Source organism: Phalangium opilio, unplaced genomic scaffold (genome assembly GCF_054372755.1).
Source record: "Phalangium opilio isolate 3A_F unplaced genomic scaffold, DU_Popi_V2 ptg000206l_1, whole genome shotgun sequence".
Classification (NCBI taxonomy): Eukaryota; Metazoa; Arthropoda; class Arachnida; order Opiliones; family Phalangiidae; genus Phalangium; species Phalangium opilio.
Window position 1 is genome coordinate 68,778 of NW_028324216.1, and position 7,260 is coordinate 76,037.

The 7,260-nt window shown below is 35.2% G+C and overlaps 1 long non-coding RNA gene across 1 annotated transcript in view; it reads right to left on the reverse strand.

Moving 5' to 3' along the window:
* The window catches only part of LOC149621335 (uncharacterized), a 50,858-nt gene extending 44,291 nt beyond the window's left edge, over positions 1-6,567 (reverse strand). The window contains exon 1 of the long non-coding RNA XR_016375101.1: positions 6,185-6,567. This is a non-coding gene — a long non-coding RNA (uncharacterized LOC149621335). The remainder of the gene's footprint in view (positions 1-6,184) is intronic.
* Positions 6,568-7,260: the final 693 nt, after the last annotated feature.

Sequence of the window (7,260 nt, forward strand, 5' to 3'; positions counted from 1 at the left end):
AAGCATATCTGATTGCAATCACTGATTGGTCAAATTGGTCCATACAGACTAATTAAGAAGCTAGAATGAGAGAAGGAAAGAAACCAATTAAGACTTGATTGCATAATGAAAATTTAAAAGACGCAATAAATTAATTAACTAAATAAATAAATAAATATTTTAAGTTTAATAAATTTTCGGGGACTACTTCAAAGTGATGGACCTTGTTCAAATAAATATAGGAAAGAGGGGACCTGGAAAGGAAAGAGGTCTTAGCCCTTAGGGACTTCATTACTGCAAGAATCAGAGGGGGCTTTGAGAGCCGGGGCAAGCGAGCAAGCAAGCAAGGGCCGTGATTCTAACGAATTTGCCCAGACAATCGAAAATACCCAAAACGTAGCCTAAGGACACGAGTGACGGCAAGGATGTTAAGGCAAAGGCAACAACCAGGACACTATGAATCCAACTTCCTACCCCCCCCCCTTCGACATCACATGCGGAGGAGAAACAATGCGTCCTCTTTAGAAGTAAAGAAGGAAAATTGCACGATTTTCAGCTATAGTGCATTATAGGCTTTGGGTGTATTGGATTTTTGCGCAGTAGGTCTAATAAATCACTCGATACCGATTATTCAACCCAATGAAACAGGTATATATCGATTTTATTTTAAATACACTGATAATCAACCGATTTTATTCGAAAAAAATCGATAATCAACCGATTTTATTCAAAATCCTCCGATATTCAACCGATTTTATTCAAAATCCACCGATATTCAACCGATTTTATTCAAAATCCACCGATATTCAACCGATTTTATTCGAAATACACCGATAATCAATCGATTTTATTCAAAATACTTCGATAATCAACCGATTTTATTCGAAATACACCGATAATCAACCGATTTTATTCGAAATACACCGATAATCAACCGATTTTATTCAAAATACACCGATATTCAACCGATTTTATTCGAAATACACCGATAATCAACCGATTTTATTCAAAATACTTCGATAATCAACCGATTTTATTCAAAATACTTCGATAATCAACCGATTTTATTTTAAATACACCGATAATCAACCGATTTTATTCGAAATACACCGATAATCAACCGATTTTATTCAAAATACACCGATAATCAAGCAATTTTATTCAAAATCCACCGATATTCAACCGATTTTATTCGAAATACACCGATAATCAATCGATTTTATTCAAAATACTTCGATAATCAACCGATTTTATTTTAAATACACCGATAATCAACCGATTTTATTCGAAATACACCGATAATCAACCGATTTTATTCGAAATACACCGATAATCAACCGATTTTATTCAAAATACACCGATAATCAACCGATTTTTTAAACCGATAAATCGGAAAAATTGGCCTCGAACCCGTTAAGTCTCGCATCAATTTATGGTTATTTTGAGCAAATAAGCTTAGGTTCCAATTTCATATATAAGACATAATATCCTTACGTATCAAGTTTCTTATTCGTTCCGTGAAAATTTGCATAATTTCAAACTTGGTATATGTATGATTAAAATGCCACGGTGTACTTTTCATTAGGGTTTATGTTCGGCTACATGAATATATTTATAATTAAACCTATATTTTACAGTATTTTGATACCAATTAGGGGTAGAAAGGATACCGCATCGGTTACCCATATTCAGTATCAAATTATGAGATGCATTGACCTTTTCCAAACTAAAAAATAACAATCTAAACAATACCATAATCATGATACCCTTTCACAATTAACCATGATACCCTGTTAAACCAGCGGATGGCGCTAGTTACTACCATTAAAAACAGGTTATCCAATGACCAATGCTTCCCATAGCTGACGCTGTTTCCGATATCTTTCAACTCAATTTTAATACCAACCCAAAATAACTCAAAATAGACCTAAACTACTTTTGTATCTTATATCCATTAACTCTAAAATCATTAAGCTATAGAACAGATGGGGGACTTTATAAATAACAAACGGATCTCATTGGCTCAAATAAAATAAAAAAAAAAGATTTAAAAAAGGTCCATTACGTGCATTCAGGAAAACATGAATCGGAGGTAAACATTCAGACGTGCTGAGCTATTTGATATTACGTTCCCTAAAATTGAATTCATAAATGTAGAAATAGAAATTAGACCTTATTTTAGATGAAAACTCTACACAGGGAAATATATAGAGAAAAACAGGAATACATACAGCAGTAATAGGAATAATTGCGCACTCATATTTCCCATGTTAACTTTTTGTGGGTATACCGGCTTACTTACTTATCCATCTGAAGTTTTTCTAACTGCGAGTTGTTAGGCGTAGGCAGCGAGATAGATTATTGGCAAGGTAAAATTCGTCATATATATTGATTAGTCTAGCTTTCGTCCCACATAAAAACATGCCAAGATACGTAGAGTGAAAATGGCAGTTGCACAATGATTCCTGTTAACTGTATGCATTCCTGAGAAAAACCATAAATCATAGAAGCATATGGCTTTCCTCAAATAGCTAAACCATACTGTCGGTAACGATATTATAAATTCACTTTTAACTATAGCCACTACGTGAAATAACCATTAAAAAATATATATCTACATTTTGGTTTATAAAATATTCAAAAATGTAAAACCATTTTTAAAATATGATAATACGACTTCGATCATTTTGTAGATATCATCTTCATTTTTTAAAAACCGATACTGAACTAAAAATGAACCATTTTGTCAAATGTCACTCCCCTCTTAGACGATAAAAAAGAATAAATACAGCTACTAGGAATTATTGTACCCCCATTTATCCCTTGTTAATTTCTATGAATTCGGGTATTGTGGGTATACCGGACTAGAGAACTTACTACACACGTCACGCCTATTAATAATTCTGATGGCCTCTTTCTAACTGCGATTTCAAAAATTACGGTTGGAGCAACGCTGCGAGATAGGTTATATTATTCGCTTTTGTAAAATTTGATAAGTCCAGCTAGCTCCTCCCATTAAAAAAAAGTTGCCTAGATACGTTGAAAAACAATGGAACCTACACAAAGATTCCAATTAGCTCTATGCATTCCTGTTACATCACACAAAGTACTTCTAAAAATAATGATTATTTTAAAACTTCAAAGCAGTAAAATTTTGTGATAAATTATAGACGTTTCTGCAGACTCAAGTTCCCTGGTACACACACATTAGACGATATTAACGTTGTTTAATTCAAATCGATCTACACTGGAGTACCTCTGGAGTAAAACCAGAGTACTAGCTCGACCTGCGAGGGAGCCTTGTAAAATTAAGATTAATCTAGTACGGAACACCTTCTGACTTTTGCGCGTTTGTCCGCAAAGATTTCATGGACTTTTTGTTGTCATTCTTAAAGAGGACCGGCAATTTAGCGTTACCAAATTACCCTAATTAACATTATTAATTAAGATTGCAGGACTTCAGCTTGCATGCGCCCCTACCAGTTCAGTTCAGTTTTCCCGTCCCCTATATAGGGAACATTAATAAGGTCCATGAATGGATGGTTGTGTTCAACTCAAGGCATGCAGAACTTAAGTTCAATCTCGGTTGTTATTATTAATTATTATTGCGTTGGATTTTCGTCCTTCAATTCAAGTCCGACCGCGACCTCGACCTCTCGCGGATGGAATTTCGACTTTCTCTGTTTTAGTTAAGATTGATTAGGAATTTTTCGAAATCAGTATAATGAATGTATAGTTCTCTTTCATATATTTTCTAGGAAAATTTATATTTAGGTCTTGAAATTTAATCTCAATTAGTTTTAAATACCAGGCCAGACCGGACCGGGCCAGACTGGGAAATTTGGGAGAATTTAATTTTCCGGATAAAGTAAATTTAATAAATTAAATTTTGTATTTATTAATTTGTAGAGAATTTTCCTTTTCCGGAAAATACTAATTAACTATGTAAATATTTTTGGGGAGTTTATTTATATTTGTTTAATGTTAAAATCGTAAAAAAAAATAATTATATATGTACAGGGTGTTTCTGATAAGTCTGGTGATGGCATAAATTAAGGGGGATGTTTGTTCTTTGGGAAATCGATCGATTTTGAGTCGAAAATGTTCTATACTTCTATCGCCTCCATTTTGTTGTCACCCCAAGGGACAATGCTGTTTTCGAATTAAGATTGTTGTTGGAGTATTTTACGGATGACCCCGTTAAATTTAATTAAGAAACTTATTTAGACAATTATTTCTAATTTAATTTAATTAAGGGGTCATCCCTAAAAGATTCGAGCATTTTATTGATATTGATTTTTGGAAAATTCCGTTGCTAGAAAAACACAACTTAATAAACGCTAAATTTGAACAGAATATTAAAGTATAAATTTGATAAATATCTCAAAATTTATTTAAAAATTAATATAACTTCCTTAGTTTTGGTCCGATTTTAACGTTTTTGGTCTCATTTTAAAGAGAAAAACAAGCTCTACACGATTCTATAATTAAACCTAACCTAATTAAATACCCCTAACAGATAATGAGCACTTAAAGGGGTTAGATAAATTTCCTCCCCCATTCAGAGTTGGTAACTTGGTTGTCAGAAATTTGTTATTAAATCATTACTGCAGCAGATTTTGAACTGAATGATAATTTAAATTACTGAATCAAACCGAACTACAACCTTTACAACCTATTGTAGATAGCGACAGTTGAATTTCACACGTCACAAAGACCTAGCAACACTTATAGACACCCAGTATATTTAAATAAATAGTAGAATTAAATTAAACTTATCTCGATATTAAGTCAATTAATGTGACATCCAAATAACATCGCTTACTAGAAACATTTTCACGGTTGCTTCCCGGCCCGGGCCAAACTTGACCCCAAAAAAAGTAAGAGAAACATCAGCCAAAAAAACTAAAGAAAATGCGCGAAAACGGCATACCATCCCCAAAAGGCCCCTAGTTAACCCAAACATCACAAATGCCCTCTATCGAAAATATAGAAGAAGAAAAAAAACTTGCTGCAAATCCTCCTCAATTTATCTTATTTTTAGTAGTGCTAAAGAAGCAAGGAGTTGGCCACCAAAGAAGTCAATACATATATAACGTAGAAAATCCGATATGTTTGTAATTCGTTAAGATAGCTGGCCCAGAAACTTCCCGCCAATTACCTAAGAGTCCCAGGAAGATAAACATCCCAAAAAAAAGCCTAAGAAAGAAAAAAAAATAATAATACGAACACAACCCTTGTTCTGAATTTTTTCCCGCCAAATAAGTTAGCCAGCCGGCAAACTTCTCAAGTTATAACATAATCTTAGAAGAAAACATACTACCTAAATATTAAATAAAAAGTGATATTTTTATTTTACACTAATACCCGATTATGTAAACAAAACTGTGTAGTAAACACTCTAGATTACTTTCTGAATTTTTCAGGGCTCATACAAAATTTCTTGTTGTACTTGTGAAATAAATTTCCCTGACTTTTCCTGCTAGGTTGAGGTTTTGAAGAGCACTTTTTGATGAAGATAGTGGTATTTTACGCTACAACCTGACTATAACCATAGAACTAACTAAATTTACCGAAAAACGTGAACGTCAACGTGTAGAAAACACTCTAAAATACGTCCTGAACTTTTCAGGGCTCATACAAAATTTCCTGTACTTGTAAAACCAATTTCCCTGACTTTTCCAGGGATTTTAAAGAACATTTTTGATAAAAATAAAAGGTGGTATTTTACACTAAAACCCGACTCTGTCCATAAAACAAACTAAATTTGCAGTCAAAACGTGAACTTCAACGTGTATAAAACACTCAAAAATAAGTCCTGAATATTTCAGGGCTCAAACAAAATTTCCTGTACCTGCACCAAATTCCCTAACTTTTCCAGAGCTTTTACCGAGCGATATTGGTAAAAATAAAATGTGGTATTTTACACTAAAACCCGACTCTATCCATAGAACTAACGAAAATAACCGAAAAACCTGTACGTCAACGTGTATAACAAACACTATACAATACGTTCTGAACGCATACAAAATTTCCTGTACTTATAAAACCAATTTCCCTGACTTTTCCAGGGGCTTTTAAAGAGCGATATTGGTAAATTTCCAGGAGGTGTATCACTACATTACATTTGAAAGAGTAAACACAGAATCCACGCGCTTATTAACAAACAACGAGCACTTAAAGAGAAAATACAGTCAAAACTTACCCCCAAAAAAATCAAATCAGTGGAGAAAACCTCCTAAAAACACGTGTCTAATGTCAACTATTATGGTTAAATTTAACTTTAACGTAACTCAGTATCAGTACTGTCTTGAGATTCGACACGGACAGAGCCGAGCGTCCGTCTATATGGGCAACTATTCGACAAGTGCCGTGCAGCAGCGAGCCTGACGCGTTTGGATTCAGGCGCCAGAAAGCCTACTTGACTAGAGCGACTCTTTCCTTAATAGCAAATCTCCCCGGATTCTACACCGGAGCTACTCTAGTGTAGTCTAGGGTGTAAGAAGGGGGCAATGTAGAGAACGCCCAATGGCTGAAACTTGAGCAGCGGAAATAGCTATCGCGCAACCTCCGGACTGCTAAGACCTGCCCGACGCTAGCTGCCCCTTCCTACGTAAACACCAACGATTTAGAACAGCAGAAATCGAAATTCTAGTATTCTACATACAGCTTTGCCTCTCGACACCATCAAAAAAGCTCCAGGGATAGAGTCGCCCTCTATGACCTCGAGTCCGAAATAAATTATTTTGTGCATTACAGTGCATTGGGTTAAAAGATTGCGATATTTTCAGTGGCTATATTAGAGTGATTTGTAGCTTTAAATTGGGTGGTAATTAATGGGTAGGAAGAATTAGTAAAGTTGGGTAGTATAGAGGTCGAGAAATTGGGCTATGATTTGTGATTGGGTCGAAAATTTGGGCTATTATTGGTGAAAGGGTCGAAAAGTTGGTCTATAATGGGGGAGAGGGTCGAAACTTTGGGCTATAATGGGTGAAAGGGTCGAAACGAAACGTTGGGCTATAGTGGGTGAAAGGGTCGAGATCTTGGGCTAAAATGTGTGAAAGGGTCGGGATCTTGGGCTAAAATGGGTGAATGGGTCAAGATCTTGGGCAAAAACGAGTGAAAGGGTCGAGAAGTTGGGCTATAATGGATGAAAGGGTCGAGATGTTGGGCTATAATGGGTGAAAGGGTCGAGATGTTGGGCTCTAATGGGTGAAAGGGTCGAGATGTTGGGCTCTAATGGGTGAAAGGGTCGAGATGTTGGGCTCTAATGGGTGAAAG